This window comes from Leucoraja erinacea, chromosome 17, assembly GCF_028641065.1.
Source record: "Leucoraja erinacea ecotype New England chromosome 17, Leri_hhj_1, whole genome shotgun sequence".
NCBI classification, from domain to species: domain Eukaryota; kingdom Metazoa; phylum Chordata; class Chondrichthyes; order Rajiformes; family Rajidae; genus Leucoraja; species Leucoraja erinaceus.
Window position 1 is genome coordinate 171,205 of NC_073393.1, and position 21,913 is coordinate 193,117.

Genomic DNA, 21,913 nt, shown 5'->3' on the forward strand with positions numbered 1-21,913 from the left:
GCAGGATAGTGTTAGTGTAACAGGGACTGCTGGACAGAGTGGTGTTGGTGGGCCGAAGGGCCTGTTTCCATGCTGTATCTCTAACCTAACTAAACATCAGTTCCCGAACAAAAGTGTTTTAGTGGTGGCATCCAGTGAGGTATTGATGTGTGTTTGGTGATAACCAACTATTCCCACCCGTCTCTGGTGGATTTCAATAAGATCTGGAAGTTAACCCCACGGGTTTTCAATTTTTCAATTCATCTTACGATTTAAACTTTCCCCGAGTTAAAATTGGGATCAATGTCTTTGCATTAGTACAGTAAGGAACCTGGTTCTGTTCTCTGCAATCCTGCATATTAAGAACAGCATCAATTGTGAACATTTCTTTGTAAGTTATTTTGTTACATCTCTCTCCTGCGTTGAAAAATCCATCTTAATTTATTTCCCCCCCCCCCCCCCCCCCCAAGTATTTGATCAGTGGAACTGAAATCTGGTCTTAATCATACATGTTTGTGAAGGGCTTTGCAACTTCTCATTGTTCAAGCAGCTACCTAAATGCACAACGCTGCAGACTAAATGTACCGGGATTTTAAATGTCAGTTCATCGTAAGACAATTTTATTGTTATTTACTAAAGAGCCCTCCGTTCTGTTCTTGTTTTTGAAGGAATACTTACCGTCATATCATCCTTTCAATATAATATTTCCTGTAAGGTCACGCGGCAGAGATTTATGTTCTTGGCTTGAAAGGAGCATTTACTCTGCCTCCACCATCATTCATTACAAGACATAATACTTGAAAAAGACAATATGGCACTGTGTTTTTGAAACAACAAGGAGAATATGCTCACAAGAAGCAATCAAAAATCAAACTAAAGAGGAATGTAAATGTACGCCACATATATATGATCTGTAATTGACAATAACAGATACTTTCTCTGAATCTATAACAATCTTTTTGATGATTAGCTACTTACAAAACGCATTTTATTTGGTTTGAAATGAGTGTTTCCACATCTTAGCACAGCTTGGCTCACTACAGCTGCTGGAGAGTACCCATCAATAATGAACAGTCGCAGCAGCTTCAGAAACTGCCGCCGTTCAACGGCACAAGTTTAACGTTTATTTGTTTGTTGTATTATATGACCCCGTGGTCTTTCACAGTAAAAAAACACTAAAATTCACTTAGAATTTATTTCCCTGATCTTTTCGAGAAGCAGACCATAATGCATGATGCTGAACAGCAGCTGCTTGTTGAATGGTGGCAATATGATGCATCGTTCCCCTGTATCAATATGCAATGCCACTATTCAATACAATGATTTACTTGGATATATGTCAGGAATACCTTCAGGGATACATTACATAATAATGAATAGCAGCATGTCGAATGCAGGGGAGAAATTTATAATTTATACAGGGATATAAAATTATTAAATGTGAAAATTGGTTAAAATCTATTTGAACAGATTTGCAGGGAAAGTGGGTTTGTACCTAGAGTGTATCTGTGGCATTTGTGACCTCCAGTACAAGGTCCTTGTATCTACATGTGTGAACGGTACCATAAATCTACACTTTCTACAATTATCCACAGAATATTAAAACTTCACACACTGACAACTCTTCTCAAATGTACAAAATAAAATCCCACAGTCGTACAAGAGCTCGATTTTCAAAGGTTCGTCTAAAAAAAAAATGTAAATAGATAGCAATATGTGATTAAGTAAAATGTTAATGCTGGCTTTGCCTTCCTGTACATTAAATGGAGCTATGCCATTAACTTTAACAGCATCATTCAATTACTTTCCTTATTTATGTTACCGATTAAGAAATTTGGTTTAAAAAAGACAGATAATGCAGTTTTCATGACAGATAGTCCAATTGCAACTTCATATTAGCGGCTCATTTTATTGTTCGTACTAAATTGATTTCTTTGCCTGAGTTTTGCTGCTTCTTTCATAACCAAATGGACAAATGCAGCCTGACACATTTCTCAATTTGACATTGTTTATGTTCCAGTTAACAATGTTTAAGGAAAGAAATCTGGAAAAAGTTGGCCATGTTGAATCTTGCGATGCTCAATATACAAGTCTACATATTTCATAATTAACAAATGTTAAAAACACGACCAATATCAGATGCTCGTGTGAGGACAAGACACCATTTTACGATGCAGTTCCAATCTTTTATATGCAAATGATTGGAAGTAAATGCTTCTGCATATAACATTAATAAGCACACAAGACATGCAAAATCCATTTAGAAGCTAACCGTGTAAAATATAATTTGGTGCTGAATTAAATTCAAAGCCACTATTCTCACATAGTTCTTGTAGCCAATTATTATGCAGGCTTTTCATCTCAGTTCTCATTGGATAGTTTTCATCTCCACTCAAAAACACGGTGCCTACAGTCAGCGTGAATTACGGCAATATTAGAGACAGTATTTGGTTCAGTCTTGCACCACTGGTGACAAATAACAGCTGTGTCATAATTTCAACTCTAACAACACATACTATTCACCATTCATCTTCTACAACCCAAGAATGACTAGCAATAATCCATCGAACAGACTTTCCTTGAATGTTCTGAAGAAGGATCTCAACCTGCCATGTCACCAATCTATGTTCATGAGAGAAGCTACTGACCTCATGAGTTACTCCAGCACTTTGTTTTTTTTTTTGTTAGCCAGCATCTGCAGTTCTTGGTTTCCACATCTTATTACTCTATTGGGAAATCTCCTGAAAGAACCAAACATAGTTTAATTACCTTACCAGGTCAGAAGAAGTGTCAGATAATTAAAACCCACAGACAAATTAAATGAGGAGTATAATTATTTGGGCATTCCCTAAAACAAGAGTCAAGCAATGCCATAACATGTTTCTAGTCTCCTATAATGCATTGAACACTTAGAATGATGTACTATGTATGCCCACTTTGAGGACCTGCTCTCCCAACAGGAGTTGTGTGGGATCCTCTCTCACTACTCCCCCTCAAGAGTCTGAAGAAGGGTCCCAACCCAAAACGCCACCTATCCATGTTCTCCACAGATGCTGCCTGACCCGCTGAGTTACTCCAGCACACTGTGAAACGTCACCCATCCATGTTCTCCACAGATGCTGCCTGACCCGCTGAGTTACTCCAGCACTCTGCGTCTGTCCCCCAACACTGAAGGCCACCAAGGAGAGTTCTTTCAGCACCAGCGGGTGCAAGTAACTTCACATTTCTCCTCCCTGAAATAAAATGATACAAGGTGCTGGAGGGTGGAAATGGTGCTAATGATTAAAATTGGTTTAACACCTGGTCACAGATGCAGAAGATGGACAATTCCTTTCTCTCTTCACGTCAGGTTTGAGACTTCAGCCTTTTTATTTCTCGCAGCCCTGGAGTGACATGCCCTTTAGTCAGTTACTACTTGTTGAACACATGTAGCCAGGATTATTCCTATATTGCCTTACACATAAGGTCAGCACTTACTTTACTGACTGATACCCAGATGTAACATAGCTCTCAAGTGATGGAAAGATCCATATTCTTACTTGTGTGAAGCCATAATGATTGGGGTGAAACAGGACCCCCGGCCCACCGAGTCTGCGCTGGCCAGCGCTGTCCTACACACACTGGGGACAATTTACAATTATACTGAGCCAATTAGCTTACAAACCTACAGTTCTTTGGAATGTGGGAAGAAACCAGAGCTTGCCGGAGAAAACCCACGCGGGTCATGATGAGAATGTGCAAACTCCGTACAGACAGCACCAGTAGTCGGGATCGAACCGGTCCTGATCAAACCGCTACTGTAGGGCAGCACCTTCACCGCTGTGCCACCATGCCGTATTAGTAGGACTCTCCATTCATTATGAACTGAAATAGCATAATTAATATGAAAGTCTCATATATATTTCATTGATGAAGAAAAAAATATCATAAGTTATTGTTACAAGAATATGGCAATAGTTTTTGTATTAATCCAATACGAACGAATATGTCAAACATAATCATTACACATTCACTTTATCCTAAGGATATGTAAAATAAACGGAGTAATTCAGTCCATTTAACTTCTAAATTCTGAACAGATTCGATACATTACAGAGTGATCATTCACCGGAAGGAGAGTATGTATGGTCATGTCCAGATATCCCGCAGGGTAGTTGTCCACTTGTGGCTTTGCAGGCTTCTGCCAGGGCAAGCTTCCATACACTGGTGTTTAGATTAGTTTAGGAAGGAACTGCAGATGCTGGTTTACACTGAAGATGGACACAAAGTGCTGGAGTAACTCAGCGAGTCAGGCAGCATCTCTGAGGGGAAGGAATGGGTGACGTTTCGGGTCAAGACCCTTCTTCAGACTGAGAGCAAGTTTTGTTTAGAGATAAGGGGCGAAGCAGGTCCACGTTGACCATCGATCCCCAAACATTAACACAATCTGAGATACCAGGGACAATTTACAATTTTGACCAAAGCCAACTAATCTACAAACCTGTACTTCGTTGGAGCTTGGGAGGAATCCGCAGCATCTGGAGAAAACCAGACCTGGAGTATTGCGTACAGTTTTGGTCTCCTAATCTGAGGAAGGACATTATTGCCATAGAGGAAGTGCAGAGAAGGTTCACCAGACTGATTCCTGGGATGTCAGGACTGTCTTATGAAGAAAGACTGGATAGACTTGGTTTGTACTCTCTAGAATTTAGGAGATTGAGAGGGGATCTTATAGAAACTTACAAAATTCTTAAGGGGTTGGACAGGCTAGATGCAAGAAGATTGCTCCCGATGTTGGGGAAGTCCAGGACAAGGGGTCACAGCTTAAGGATAAGGGGGAAATCCTTTAAAACCGAGATGAGAAAAACGTTTTTCACACAGAGAGTGGTGAATCTCTGGAACTCTCTGCCACAGAGGGTAGTTGAGGCCAGTTCATTGGCTATATTTAAGAGGGAGTTAGATGTGGCCCTTGTGGCTAAGGGGATCAGAGGGTATGGAGAGAAGGCAGGTACAGGATACTGAGTTGGATGATCAGCCATGATGATCAGCCATGATCATATTGAATGGCGGTGCAGGCTCGAAGGGCCGAATGGCCTACTCCTGCACCTAATTTCTATGTTTCTATGTTTCTAAAACCCACATGGTCACAGGGAGAACATTGCAAACTGTGACCAGGGTTATGTGGAGAAGGCAGGAGAATGGGGTTTGGAGGGATTAAACGCCACCCAGCTACAGGATAGGAAGAGAGTGCCGGTCCATGCTATACCTCTCATCACTTTAGGAATCGAACATCAGAATCAGTTCTATTGAGGGGTCTTTGGTATGTTATATATTTACAATTGCAGCCTCAATTACCTTTCATTGCAAATATAATAAACAGGTAACAAATCTTTAGTTAACTAAACACCTAAACCTAGCTAATTCTGCTGAAAATGTCTATGTTTAATTTCTAGTTCAAAAGTATTCTATCCGATAAACACAAAAAAGTGGAGTAAGTCAGTGGGACAGGCAGCATCTCAGGAGAGAAGGAATGGGTGACGTTTCGGGTCGAGATCCTTCTTCAGTCTTTGGTTTAAACAAGCACCTGCAGTTCCTTCTGACGCAGTATTCTCTCAGATATCTGACTCACCAAGTCATAACATTTTTGGTACATAATTATTAAAGATCAATAGCGTGAAAATATTACAAATATTGATAGGCGTTGAGAAATGTGGTGGTAATTTATTGATCTGAGGAACATTAAAGATACTGAAAGTTGTACAAATGCAGATAAGGCAAAAGTTACCACATATAATGTAAACTGAAGTTTGTTGGATTATATCTCGAACAAGAATTGTCTGGAATATCTACACTTGACAGACCTTTGGGGAAGAATTTAGCAGAGCCTTTAAATAAGTTACGTATCATCATCATCATCATCATCATCATCATCATCGTTGAGAACATCAACGGGCACAGTGCCTTACAATGCTGTGTACGACAGTGATCGCAACTTCTGCTGAAATGTGGACGGCCGTTGTTCGCTAAGACCTCACCCGCCCTTCGACAGAGATGAAGAGTTGAAGGCGAGAAAATACTCTTTGAATAATGAAATCAGAGATGGTCGTGGAAATCGTGGCCTGGTGCTCACCTGCGGGGTCATGGTAGGAAGAAGCATCTGAGAGCTGGCATCTGGCCTCAACATGGTAGAGGTCTTCCCTTGCCTACTCTTCACCTCCCCCCCCCCCCCCCCCCCCCCCCCCCTACTTTCTGTCTGTCTGAAGAAGGATCCCGACCCAAAACATCAAGCACCCTTTCTCTCCAGAGATGCTGCCTGACCTGCTGAGTTACTCCAGCACTCTGTGTCTATCAGTTGCATTCTTTGATTTGTTTACCATATAATCCAGTGAACTCATACTATACCGAAACACAATCAGATACAAGTACACGAAGGGTCTCGACCCGGAAACATCACCTTTGCTGTCCCTTACTTCAGAGACGCTGTCTGAGCCATTGAGTTACTCCAGCATTTTGTGTCCATCCTAAGTACAAGAGGGATTGAAGAGTGAAAGATGGCAGATATTTTCTCAGGCAGGACACAAACAGTGGCCACATTTCCAGCACCATCTTGTACCTTCCAAGCATCAAGTTCCATTACATTTGCATCAACTCCCTCATTAACATCAGGAGATGGGTCCAGTAAATACACCTCGTTTCTTTCTTTCATAACCTGACAACTAAATCCATGCAGATTCCAAACTGTTTTTATGGAAGAGATTTGCACATTTGCAAAGTGACAACGTATTATTCAGACATGGCCATGCCCTGTTCGAGTTTACAATATGTCTTCGAAGTGATCCTGATTATATTTTAATGATGTGGTTCGTTTTCTTAATTTTGTTATTGCGCACTCTCTTGATTCTGATAAATATTTGAAGGTTAGACCTACTTCCAAAAGGAGGATGTTAGTTTCAGAGCAAGCAAAATAATTAATTCTTTGCCGTTTAACAAGTATATCAAGACAGTTAGGAGAATGACCCAGCTGAGGGTAAATCAGTCACAGCATCAAGGTGATACCTGGATCACAGTCACAACCAAACTCCAATAGCTGTTGCTTTAAATGATGGAAATTAAATGGTTGGTGATGTTTCTACACACTCCAGGTGCGTTGGCAGAAAGTGTTGCTAATTGTAAGCCAAAAGTTAACCACGTCATCCTGAACACAAAATGCCAGAGTAATATATATATATATATATATATATATATATATATATGCCATGAAGGCCACGCCCCTTCTGGTGGGCGGGGGGGAGGGACTATAAAACCCGGAAGTGTGGGCATGGCTCAGTTTCTGCAAGATGGGGGAGGGAGAGGTTACGACTCGCGGTCTTTAGTGGCCTTGCAACTTGCTTGAAATGGAATTGCAAGGAATATCCGTGAGTCAACTGCGAGCCCACCAGCCGAGTGACTGAGCCGCCAGCACAAGAATCCATTCGGCCCACAATGTCCATACTAGCCCTCTGGAAACGAGTCCCTTCAGTGCACAACACCCATACTAGCACTCCAGAAAGTCTCCCCCCCCCAAACTGTCCACCAATATTGGAATTGGTGGAGAGGTGGAATATTACATTGGGGGACCAGCCCACCCGTGTGATGCTGGGACCCAACGGATCCCACTTAGTCTAGTATACATATATATAGACTTGGGGATATTGGTTTTGTCTTTGCACTATTATTGTTTATATTACATATATATATATACAGTAAGAAGCATTACAGATACACACATACACATATATACATATGCACATACATACATATGTATACATATGCATTTAATATATCCAAACACATACATATAATGTACAGTACATATACCTTTACCTACTGAATTCTTCAGACTGGTGAAGGGTCTTGACCCGAAACATCACCCATTCTTTCTCTCCAGAGATGCTGCCTGTCCCACTGAGTTACTCCAGCATTTTGTGTCTACGTTCAATTTAAACCAGCACCTGCAGTCCTTTCTTACATATAAACATTTACATATACATATAAACATAGAAACATAGACAATAGGTGCAGGAGTAGGCCATTTGGCCCTTCGAGCCAGCACCGCTATTCAATTGTCAACAAAATAGAGAGAGTACAGAGGAGATTTACTAGAATGTTGCCTGGGTTTCAACAACTAAGTTACAGAGATAGGTTGAATAAGTTAGGTCTTTATTCTCTGGAGCGCAGAAGGTTAAGGGGGGACCTGATAGAGGTCTTTAAAATGATGAGAGGGATAGACAGAGTTGATGTGGACAAGCTTTTCCCTTTGAGAATGGGGAAGATTCAAACAAGAGGACATGACTTCAGAATTAAGGGACAGAAGTTTAGGGGTAATATGAGGGGGAACTTCTTTACGCAGAGAGTGGTGGCGGTGTGGAATGAGCTCCCAGTGGAAGTGGTGGAGGCAGGTTCATTGGTATCATTTAAAAATAAATTGGATAGGCATATGGATGGGAAGGGAATGGAGGGTTATGGTACGAGTGCAGGCAGGTGGGACTAAGGGGAAAAAAATTTGTTCGGCATGGACTTGTAGGGCCGAGATGGCCTGTTTCCGTGCTGTAATTGTTATATGGTTATATGGTTAATATGATCATGGCTGATCATCCACAATCAGTACCCCGTTCCTGCTTTCTCCCAATATCCCTTGATTCCATTAGCCCTAAGAGCTAAATCTAACTCTCTCTTGAAAAGTAGAGATATGTACATCTATATTACTAAAAGTCTGTTCTTGACCGGTTTTGGCCATCTGTGCTGCGATTTCCGAGAGAACGCCGCCACCTACGGCCGTCATTTTTGGCCACCTTGCTCAGAGCCCCCCTCCGCCGCATGTTTGCCGAGGAATTTTCCCGTCGATGAAAAATTACAGAGATATTAATGTTTTTACAAAATTTCCCCATTCTCTCTGCTGTCCCCCGCTGGCGGCAGGGGGGGAGGGACTATAAAACCAGGAAGTAGTGTACCTCACAGTCTCTTCAAGATGGAGGAAGGCAGAGGGTCACGTTTCTCTGAGCTGTGAATAACATTGAACACATGTCTACTCAAACATGTCAACCCTTAGTGGTTCTAAAATGCTTGCAGAATGTGTCTATTGGTTCTAAAGCTTGCAAAAAAATGTCTATTGGTTCTAAAGTTTGCAAAAAAATGTCTATTGGTTATAAAGCTTGCAAAAAATGTCTATTGGTTCTAAAGCTTGCAAAAAGTGTCTCTATTGGTTCTAAAGCTTGCAAAAAATGTCTATTGGTTCTAAAGCTTGCTAAAAAATGTCTATTGGTTCTAAATGTCTATTGGTTCTAAAGGTTGCAAAAAATTGGTTCTATTGGTTCTAAAGCTTGCAAAAAAAATGTCTATTGGTTCTAAAGCTTGCAAAAAATGTCTATTGGTTCTAAAGCTTGCAAAAAAATGTCTATTGGTTCTAAAGCTTGCGAAAAAATGTCTATTGGTTCTAAAGCTTGCAAAAAAAAGTCTATTGGATCTAAAGCTTGCAAAAAAATGTCTATTGGTTTTAAAGCTTGCAAAAAATGTCTATTGGTTCTAAAGCTTGCAAAAAAATGTCTATTGGTTCTAAAGCTTGCAAAAAAATGTCTATTGGTTCTAAAGTTTGCAAAAAATGTCTCTATTGGTTCTAAAGCTTGCAAAAAAAGTGTCTCTATTGGTTCTAAAGCTTGCAAAAAATGTCTATTGGTTCTAAAGCTTGCAAAAAAATGTCTATTGGTTCTAAAGCTTGCAAAAAATGTCTATTGGTTCTAAAGCTTGCAAAAAATGTCTATTGGTTCTAAAGCTTGCAAAAAGTGACTCTATTGGTTCTAAAGCTTGCGAAAAATGTCTATTGGTTCTAAAGCTTGCAAAAAGTGTGTCTATTGGATCTAAAGCTTGCAAAAAAATGTCTATTGGTTCTAAAGCTTGCAAAAAAATGTCTATTGGTTCTAAAGCTTGCAAAAAGTGTCTCTATTGGTTCTAAAGCTTGCAAAAAATGTCTCTATTGGTTCTAAAGCTTGCAAAAAAATGTCTATTCGTTCTAAAGCTTGCAAAAAATGTCTATTGGTTCTAAAGCTTGCAAAAAAATGTCTATTGGTTCTAAAGCTTGCAAAAAAAATGTCTATTGGTTCTAAAATGGTTCATACTAGCGCTCCAGAAAGCCCCCCCCCCCCCCCCCACCCCACTGGTCAGCAATATTGGAAGTGGTGCAGAGGTGGAATATTGCGTTGGGGGACCAGCCCTCCCGTGTGAAGCTGGGACCCAACGGGTCCCACTTAGTCTAGTATACATATACAAGCAATAATAGTGCAAAGACAGAATCAATGTCCATAAGTCAACATAGTTAGAAGCCTTTCTGGAGGTTGTAGTGTTTAATATCCTGATGGTTGTAGGGACAATACCACGCACTAATCTAAATTTCACACTCTCCCTTTCTTATGTGTCCTGGAATAACTTAAGGGTCTGTCCCACCAGGCGATTTTTTAGGCGACTGCCGGCGACTGTCATAGTCGTAACAGGTCGCCGAAAAACCGGTGACTGGACTAATGGGTTTTTATAGGCGACTGCTGGCAAGTACGACAATGGAATTCACCAAAAGCAGCACCTGTGACCACCTACGTCACCTGGCCACAACCTACGTCACCTGGCCACAACCCACGTCACCTGGCCACAATCTACGTCACCTGGCCACAACCTATGACAACCTACGTCAGGAGAAGACAAGCTACGACAAGGCCACTGTCGCCAACTGTCGCCAACTGTCGCCAAAAAGTTTAGAATATTACAAAATCCAGCGGCAACCAGAAAAAGGCTACGACTCTTTGGGCGACTGAGGAGACGACTCACGACCATACAGGCGATACCCCGGCGACCATGTGGCAACAGCCTAGTCGTCTAAGTGGGACAGGCCCTTTATAATAATGATTATTTAACACAAGAATCAGGGGAAGACAACAGCTGCTTTGACGTTGTTTCTTCAGGTGATAAGGATATTTAAAAGTTCACATCTGGGAGGAATTTATGTGACGTGAAGTGAAGTCCGAGAATTTCAAATGAAACCAATCCACGGGCAGCTCAGCACAGAAACAAGTGACCGTTTTATCTTTGGCATCGGGGAAGCATCACAACCAGAAATGCATATTATTTCACAAATTATAGCTGCAAGAATTATTCCTCAACACCTCCAACACTAAACTATTCATGTAAACCAGCAGAATGTAACACACTGCATAACATCCCCTGGTGAAAAATGCTGCTTTGACCAAATGGGAGATTTTAACCTCAACTGGAAAGAAATGCTCCAGAAGACATCTCTAATCCACTACAATTAACAAACCTTTAATCGGACACTTTAGTAGTATGCGATCAGTAATGCCTACAGTGGGGGCATTCCAGACAGTATAAAACCCCCAGGTCCTTTTTACACGCAGTAGAACTTACTCATTAGAATTTGCTGTGCTAGATATCTTATTAAGTGTATAAGTGCCCGGCGTATGGACCCGAGTGAAAGGTCAGAATGCATTTGAAAAGCACCAAGTCAATGTGTAGAACAATGATGTTTAATTGCCATATTGAAGCTTCCACGCAGAGACTAAATACTGTAAAACAAGCATTTCACTTCATTATCAAAGGTGCTGAGACTACGGAAAATAAAAGCCAACTGTAGCTGTGAAAATAGTTGAACCTTTGCTTTCTTACCGAGTGATTTGCAATAAAAATGCAAATAAATTCAGGGGGGGATTTCATAACATGGACACAACATAAAAATAATTTAATGATTTAATGAAACACATCATCCAATCTCTTGCTTATTCTGTTGGACTCTGCTAATTCTAAGTACTTTTGTGGGAGAAATATATATTTTTTGAAGTGTAACATGTATTTTGATTGTAAATTAGATTTTTATTATTGCAAATGTTGTTTGCACAAATTGTGAATTTTACACATTCCCTTTCCAATGTTAAAAGTTGCTCAATGCAAATGTACCAGGTCTGTAGAAAAAATATCCTGCAGCAGTTTTAATTAGTGATTAAAAGGATGTTAATGAGCGGTTTAGCTTTGCCCAGCCTGAAATATTTATGAAGTGATTAGAATTTATGCTATTCAGCTTTATGGCGCCAGAAGCTCCTCCCAACGACAACGTCCTTGAAGGTACACGTTGAATTTGTGTGTCCTTAGGATTCATACGTTGCACCAGTCAAGGGTTGCTTGCCAACAGAGGAAGTACATTTGGTGTTTTTAATGCGGTTTTTTGAGCAGCATCAATCATTCTGTGCAATTAAGCAATTCTCTCACATTTCTGCTGTGACAAACTGCAGGATACAAAATACACTGACAGCTGTCTTAAATAGGCTGACACAAATTAGACCGTCAGGGCAATGGTATGAAAGTCGTCACTGTGAGGATATCTGCCGTTTATTCCGCACACATCTGCCTGATTTATTAAACGCTTTGAAGCCGTGTGCAATTGCCAACAAACAAAACCAAGGTGTCTTCTCTTTTTAATATTAAAAAACGAAGCAATTCCTCCGTAATGTTGAAGTTTGTCGGGGCAGACTCCACATTGCATCTTTGTATTAACGTTAGCCTCTGTAATAACTGGCCAATTTAAACTGATCATGTAAATAAGCGATTGAAGTCAGTCTGTGTCATGAATATCACTGTATCGATTCATTCAAGGATAAATTTCAGGTAATGGTATTAAAAACAGAATCCTCAAACTGCAGGCGGTGAGCTCAGATCAGCCTGAACTGGTATCGTATCTGACTTAGAGTTATAGTGATACAGAACAGAAAAAGCCTTTTGGCCCAACTTGCCCACACCGACCAACATGTCCCATCTACACTAGCCCCACCTGTATACGTTTGGCCCATATCCCTCTAAACCTGTCCTATCCATGTACCTGTCGAAACATTTTTTTAAACGTTACGATAATATCTGCCTCAACTATCTCCTCCAGCAACTCATTCCATACACCCTTTGTGTAAAAATGTTACCCCTCAAATCCCATTAAATCTTTCCCCCTCACCTTAAACCTCTGGTTCTCGATTCTCCTACACTGGGCAAGAGACTATGAATTTCCCCAATCTATTCCTCTCATGATTTTGAATACTTATCCTCAAAGAGTGATTGTCACAGTCTGTTAGTTGTGCTACTAAATGGAATATCAGCAGCCAATCTGCCTTGTGAGGGAGGATTTGCAAGATTTGATCTGACCAACCTTGTCTCTCAAAGCTGCATCTCCTAGTGAGCTCTCGTCGAGATCATGGACAGCGTGATTATATCCGTCATTGGCTCAGGTTTTAGATTTACTTTGAGAGATACAGCATGGAAACAAGTCCTTCAGCCCACCGAGTCCACAACGACCATCGATCACCCGTTCACACTAGTTCCATGTTATCCCACTTCCTCATCCACTCCCTACACACTGAGGACAATTTACAGAGGGCCGATTAACCTACAAACGCGCACGTCTTTGGGATGTGGGAGGAAACCGGAGCACCCGGAGGAAACCCACACTGTCACAGGGAGAACGTGCAAACTACACACACAAACAGCACCCAAGGTCAGGATCGAACCCGGCTCTCCGGTGCTGTAAGGCAGCAGCTCTCCCCGCTGCACCACTGTGTTGCCCTGAAGGTGATTTTGCCTTTTCTGTGGAAATTGGCTGCAAGGTAACATCAGACAATATAGATCGCCCTAAAACAGAAGGAAGGTATGGCAGCTTTTAATTTGAAGCCAAAGGTTGCCACTTAAATGTAAAGTCACGATTTTAAAGACATTTTAGTGAAAGTTAGACATGACAATTTAACAAGCTTGTTTATTCAGGAAGATGAGCTAACAGGAGATATGCTGACATTATTGATTTATGGCCATATTTGTTTAATAATTAATCAGCAAATGAACAGGTTACTAATATAGTATTTTCATATCCATTGTACACAAAAAAGGCTGAAAGGAAAAAATAAATGTTGTGCATTTGAGTGTTTTAAACTGATTTTAATCCTAGATATTATTTGACAGTTCTTGCAATTTCATTTTACAGACACAAATGCATAGACTTGGAAAATAGATCAAACAAAGTGAAATACATTTATTTCTATATTGCAAATTTGTAATGGAAGACAAGCTTGATCTGCAAGGGAACGCCATTTGCTATCTATAATATTGACAATACTTTTTAAATTTCATCTAGTTTTGTTTGTATTCTGCGTAAGATGTTTAAACACATGAAGAATGGCAATGAACCAATATAGATCTTCCCACTCTCCAAGGCTGCTGAACATATGAATTTATCACAAAAATGATTGAAATTCATTGGCAGTGTTGTGTCTTTTCCATTAAGACTTGTTATCAGGCAATGACAATAAACTAAATGCTGTCCAAGGCTGTCTATACACCGACTTTTGACAAAAGATGTAGATTATGTCAAGGAGCTTTGCAGAACGTGGTTGGTACTTGTCAAAAAGCCATATCTATCTTCAAGGAACCCCACAGGGGTAATTTAAAAATTTGTCTCAAACTTTCCTGTGGTACAACATTTAATTGTTGTTTATCTCACTGTATCACAGATATTAGTGAGGCATTTAAGATAAAAGCCTTGATTCTTTGTAAAATGAAAGACTGAGCTGTGAAATACTAATTTTGTAGCCGCATCTCTATTGCCTGTCTGCCACGGTGAGAGTTTAACGGAAAGGTGCTTTTACCTGATAACAAGCCGATTGCTTTAAACGGAGATAACGTCATTTAAGGCTTAGCAAATGGAACTTTACTTCCAATTTAAAATTTATTTAATGTACTTGTTTACCAGAAGTTCCATGGCACAAACCTGTGATTGGCAGCACCCAATATGGGAGCACAGAGAGTGGCCTCGACACTTTAGCCTGGGGCTGAAGAAGTGTCCCGACCCGAAACGTCACCTATCCATGTTCTCCACAGATGCTGCCTGACCCGCTGAGTTACTCCAGCACTCTGTGAAACGTCACCTATCCATGTTCCCCACAGATGCTGCCTGACCCACTGAGTTACTCCAGCACTCTGTGTTCTGTGCAAGATTCTAGCATCTGCAGTTCCCGGTGTCGACAAGATATTAAAATGATAAGTTTAACATTTTAAAATGGCTCCTCATACCTTTCTGGCCCTATCACATTTTATCTTTCCCTTTGCATCCAATTTTCTGCACCTTGTTTATTTTCCACTTTCTCCACCTGATCTGGCGTTGAATTTAAAAGCAGATTGTGACTGACGTGGAAATCATAAATACAAGAAGAAAGTAACAGGAAGACTCAACATGTCGGACGGTGTCTGTGGAGATAGTAATGGAGTTAATGTTTCAGCTCAACAATATTTCCTCAAGAACCAAATTTGTTTTGAAATAAAACAAGTTTTAAGTAGCGAGGGAAAGAACTGCAGATTCTGGTTTAAATTGAAGATAGAAACAAAATGCTGGAGTAACTCAATGGGACAGGCAGCATCTCTGGAGCGCAGGAATGGGTGATGTTTCGGGTCGAGACCCTTCTTCAGACTGATCGGATAGGTTTTAAATAGTCCAGACAACAAGTTTCTCAGGAGAGAATGAAGGGGAACGTCTGTGGTTGTGTGTGAGGCGAGGGGGGAATTGAATGATACAAGCAGTGGTGGGTCAGCTTGAGATATGGTGGTGAGGAGCAGTGAGTGAGCAATGTGGAGATGTAAAGAAAGCTGAATACAATGACATTAATTCTTTTTTATGTTCAATCATTTGTTTATTTTTCAATCCTTATATTTCCCTGGTGAAAGAAACACTCCATTTATCCCATAGTCCAGAAAATCCCAGAATGTTCTGTTGTCCCAATGTGCTGTTGCCTGGTTACATAGAAACATAGACAATAGGTGCAGGAGTAGGCCATTCGGCCCTTCGATCCAGCACCGCCATTCAAATATGATCATGGCTGATCACCCAAAATCAGTACCCCGCTCCTGCTTTCTCCCCATATTCCTTGATTCCGTTAGCCCTAAGAGCAATAAGAGCTATATCTAATTGTGTTCCAGCATCGTGCTGAGCTAATACTGTGCTGGCAGAGTTCTGTTCAGTTTAGTTTATTGTCACGTGTACCGAGGTACATTGAAAAGCTTTTGTTGCATGCTAACCAGTCAGCGGAAAGACAACACATGATTTACAGTGTACAGATACATGACAAGGGAATAACGTTTAGTGCAAGGTAAAGCCAGCAAAGTCCGATCAAGGATAGTCCGAGGGTCACCAATGAGCTAGATAGTAGTTCAGCACTGCTCTCTGGTTGTGGTAGGATGGTTCAGTTGCCTGATAACAGCCGGGAAGAAACTGTTCCTGAATCTGGAGGTGTGCATTTTCACACTTCTGTACCTCTTGCCTGATGGGAGAGGGGAGAAGAGGGAATGGCGGGGTGTGACTCGTCCTTGATGATGCTGCTGGCCTTGCCTTGGCAGCGTGAGGTGTAGATGGAGATATAGACGGGAGGTTGGTTTGTGAGATGGTCTGGGCTGCGTACACAATTTGCTGCAATTTCTTGCGGTCTTGGATGGAGCTGTTCCCAAACCAAGCTGTGACGCATCCGGATAAAGTGCTTTCTATGGTGTATCTGTAGACATTGGTGAGAGTTATAAGGGACATGCCAAACTTCTTAAGGAGGTAGAGGCGTTAGTGTGCTTTCTTAGTCGTTGTTTCACTATGGGTCGTCCAGGAGAGGTTGCTGGTGATATTGACCCCTAAGAATTTGAATATTTCAACTATCTCTACTTCAGGCTGGAAGTACACAAACAAACGAGACATCACAGGAGATGGCTGATGATCACTAAATCTGATCCAATGGGAAACTACCAAAGGCTGTCCAAACTCTAGCTGGGGTAGTAGAATACATCAAATCACCAAATGAAATCTATTCAGTAACTTATGCATTTGACGTTCATAGGAGAAATGAAAGCTTTGAAGATTAGTATATCAATTCAATATTGGATTAAAAAATACAGTATAAATAATACATGAGTAGGTAGTTATTGGTACCAGTTTCATCCACGGAAATCTTTATTTGTTATTTATTTCATGTTATGTTTCTTAATGACGTTTCCCGGCTGAGGTCTGGCTGCATTAGTGAATTATGTTAAAAAAAGATATAGAGTGCTGTAGTAACTCAGCGGGTCAGGCAGCATCTGTGGAGAAGAGTCAAGAGTCAAGAGTCAATTTAATTGTCATTTGGACCCCTAGAGGTCCAAACGAAATGCCGTTTCTGCAGCCATACATTACACACAAATAGACCCAGACACAACATAATTACATTTAACATAAACATCCATCACATAGCTGTGATGGAAGGCCAAAAAAGACTTCTCTCTCCACTGCACTCTCCCCCCCCCCGATGTCAGAGTCAAAGTCAAAGCCCCCGGCTGGCGATGGCGATTGTCCCGCGGCCATTGAAGCCACGCCGGGTGGTGCGAGGTCGCACACCGGGTCTTGGTGTTGGAGCCCCCGGTGTGCGCTCGTAAAGTCCCGCAGCCGTTCCAGCCGCGCGGGGCAGTGATGTCAGGCCCCGCTCCAGGAGCTCTTCGACCCCGCAACTCGGGCGGGGGAAGTCGCCGTTGAGGAGCCCCGAAAAGCGGTCTCTCTCCAGGGAGCCGCGCGGGGTCGTCCGAGCCGTCCGCAGACCCGCAGTAGCAGCCTCCGACTCAGCAGCAGCAGCAGCAGCAGCAGCAGCAGCGCTCCACCCGCTCCGGTCTCGGCCAGCTCCGCGACGGCGACGGTGAGTAGCACCAGAGTCCCCGGCTTCTTCCTGTTGGAGGCCGCTCCTCGTTACGGCCTCAACGACACCTGAGACCCGACGAAGAAAGGTCGGGTCTCCAGTGCAGGGAGAGACTCAAAAGTTTCCCCCCCCCTCCCACCCCACCCCCCACCACCCCCCCCCCACACACACACCCCAACATAAAATAACAAAAACTACACAGAAACACAGACAAAAAAATAACAAAAACGTGTGGAGAACATGTCTAGGTGACGTTTCACAGAGTGCTGGAGTAACTCAGCGGGTGCAGCAGCATCTGTGGAGAACATGGATAGGTGACGTTTCACAGAGTGCTGGAGTAACTCAGCGGGTGCAGCAGCATCTGTGGAGAACATGGATAGGTGACGTTTCAGGTTGGAACCCTTCTTCAGGGTTATGTAGCGTGGTTTGGGAACACTAAACGTCATCTGTCTATTCCCTCCACAGATACTGCCTGCCCCCCTGTGTTCCTCCAGCATTTTGTCGTTTGATCAAGATTCCAGCATCTGCAGTTCCTTAAGTCTCCATTTTTATTGCCGAACATTCCCATTTGGCTATTTCTTCCAGCGTCACCACTTTGTGTCTCATGGTGCTCAATATTCCAACAAGTGCTTTCTAATTTATCTCTTTGTTAAAATCAACATAAATTTCTAAATACAAGAAGCATCTTTTATTTTGTAGACCACTGGTCTCTGGTGTTTCAAAATCCTTGGCTGTCTCCACCGCTATTAATATAAGTCGATAAAAAACCTTTTATGTAAATTATGTACTATGACAAAACATGATAGTCTCGTAAACTTGTTGTTAACGTGGGCTCCAAAGTTTTGAACAAAGAAATTGCTTTTTAGCCATAAAAATAATTTGTTGCGTTCTCTCTTGATAAATGCATGAGTGTATTATTAAACGGAGTAAGCCAGTCAAACCCAGAGTTGTTCATCATGCGAGTGAAGAGTTGGCCATTTAAATGTGAAACGGGTCTGAAGCAGATTACAAAGGAACGGTTTCAATTTATTTATCGTAACTAAATAAGTTCAATTTCTGATCATAGCAATGTAAACACCTACTTCAAATCAGAGACACTTATTTTGAATGCTGAATGATGGTCCATATTTCAGAATTTCACATCACACGTGCAACTTTAGGGGGGTCTTGACATTGGAAAGTTGAGGTTACGGGCCAGAAGGCAGGAGAATGGGACAGAGAGGGAAAAATAGATCAGCCATGTTTGAATGGCAGAGCAGACTCGAAGGGCCGAATGGCCTAATTCTGCTCCCATGCCTTATGAAAGTTAACAAATTTACAAACGATAAATATAATGAAAAACGATGAACTTATTTTGAAATAGTTTCCAGTGTTTTGGTTAATACCTTAATGTGAAGAACAGAAACGTCATTCATAGAGAACAAAACTGATGGCGAATTGGTATTGGTATCAATAGTTCAGTTTAGTCTATCGTCACGTGTACCGAGGAACATGAAAAGCTTTTGTTGCGTGCTAACCAATCGACCCATTTACAATGTATAGATACATGATAAGGGAATAACGTTTAGTGCAAGGTAAAGCCAGCAATGTCCGATCAAGGATAGTCCGACGATCACCAAAGAGGTCGATAGTATTTCAACACTGCTCTCTGGTGGTGGTAGAATGATTGATTGATGATATTTGTTCATTATTGTCATGTGTACCAAGATATAAAATAAATACTTGTTTCAGTAATTTGATTTGTTTACCAACACTATTGTGGTATAAACTGATCACACAGATTGATTATTTGTGTACGTTTTGGTAAATGTGACTTTAGTCATTGCCAGCTTCCTCTATCCAATTCTCGCACTTATGATTCATACATTTTCCTGCCTTTTATGTTTAGGATTTGCAGCAACTTAACCATAGTGCGATGATAAATATGTACATCACAGAAAAGTATATTTACAGCAAGGTTTCCTCATCAGGAACTGTACACTGATGCAAGATGGGTTGGGGGCTGGGTTGTGTTCCATCTGCCCAGCCGTTTGTACATTTCGTGTCTTTCTTCGATTTAAACCAGCACTTGCAGTTCTTGAATAGCGCTCAGATTTTCACTAGATTCAATAAACTTTCCCAAATAATCATAAATATGTCCTTCAATATTTCAGCTGTTGCAACACATTAATGAACATAAAAATGTTTAAAGGCTTGAAAAGAAATAATATTAGATAACAAGTATTTAATGTATTGACGCTTACAAGCAGTACTTAAATGTACAGGGTGCAGCTGTGTAAACAAGAAGCGCACTTGTGAGGAAAAGTGCACAGTAGGGTGCCACTTGACACAAGTGGTCTAATAAGTGGTCTAATAAGAGGTGTACGGTGGCGTAGCGGTAGAGATGCTGCTTCACAACACCAGAGACCCAGGTTCAATCCTGAGTACGGGAGCTGTCTGTACGGAGTGTGTACGTTCTCCCTGTGACCGCGTGGGTTTTCTCCGGGAGCTCTGGTTTCCTCCCACACTCCAAAGACGCGCAGGTTTGCAGGTTAATTGGCTTGGTAAAAATTGTTAATTGTCCCTAGTGTGTGTAGGATAGTGCTAGTGTAGCTGGCCGGTGAGGACTCAGTGGGCCGAAGGGCCTGTTTCCACGCTGTATAACTAAACCAAACTGATCATCATATTTATAGGAGGTAGATAAAAATGCTGGAGAAACTCAGTGGGCGAGGCAGCATCTATGGATCTGCAGTTCCCTCTTAAAAAGTGCCTCTTAACCATATTTCTAGGGGCAATAGTGGGTTCCTTAGTGTGTACATGTATGAAATATATTGATGTGAATATATTCAAGATGAGTTCTCGGGAAGAATCAAAGATTCTTCAAGAACTTCATGATAACAAACCAGCAAGGACGAAGGACCATGTGCCTGGATAATGTGGTGGAATTGTACATTTTTGCCACAGAAGCCGATGGAGCAAATTGTGAAAGGAAACTCATCCTGGATTCATCAGAAGGAAATTGGATTTTTAGAGAATTTTTGTAAAATGAATATGAATAATATGGAATCACAAGAGAGTTAATAATAACATTTTAAACTAAGGCACATGAACATGTGAGAAATGAAAGAGCAAATGTTTTCAAAATTAAAATTAAATGATGTCTTTTTTTACAAGGACATCATTTACAATTGATATATTCCTGATTCTTCTACCTCAGCAACCTTTTGATTGGGTTTAATCCAAATATGTTTGTGCGTGAGACATGCATTTGCTTCTGCCAAACACGAATGTGGAATCCAATTGTAGTTTGTGATAGGATCACCGTTACACAACTGCAGCTCTGTCATGGGACAAGCATGATTCCTGTAGATAGACACAGAGTGTTGGAGTAACTCAGCGGGTCAGGCAGCATCTCTGGAGAAAATATCTATATGTACAGTGTGTATATATATATATATACATATAGAAACATAGAAAATAGGTGCAGGAGTAGGCCATTCAGCCCTTCGAGCCTGCACCGCCATTCAATATGATCATGGCTGATCATCCAACTCAGTATCCTGTGCTTGCCTTCTCTCCATACCCCCTGATCCCTTTAGCCAGAAGGGCCACATCTAACTCCCTCTTAAATATAGCCAATGAACTGGCCTCAACTACCTTTTGTGGCAGAGAGTTCCAGAGATTCACCACTCTGCGTGAAAAATGTTTTTCTCATCTCGGTCCTAAAAGATTTCCCCTCTTTCCTTAAGCTGTGACCCCTTGTCCTGGACTTCCCCAACATCGGGAACAATCTTCCTGCATCTAGCCTGTCCAACCCCTTAAGAATTTTGTAAGATTCTATAAGATCCCCCCTCGATCTTCTAAATTCTAGCGAGTATAAGCCGAGTCTATCCAGTCTTTCCTCATATGAAAGTCCTGCCATCCCAGGAATCAGTCTGGTTAACCTTCTCTGCACTCCCTCTATGGCAATAATGTCCTTCCTCAGATTTGGAGACCAAAACTGTACGCAATACTCCAGGTGTGGTCTCACCAAGACCCTGTACAACTGCAGTAGAACCTCCCTGCTCCTATACTCAAATGTATATGTATATAGACACACACTGAACTTTTTTTCTCGATTATTATATTGTTTATAGTGTTTACATATTCTGTTGCGCTGTTGCAAGTAAGAATTTTATCGTTCTATCTGGGACACATGACACTAAAACACTCTAGAC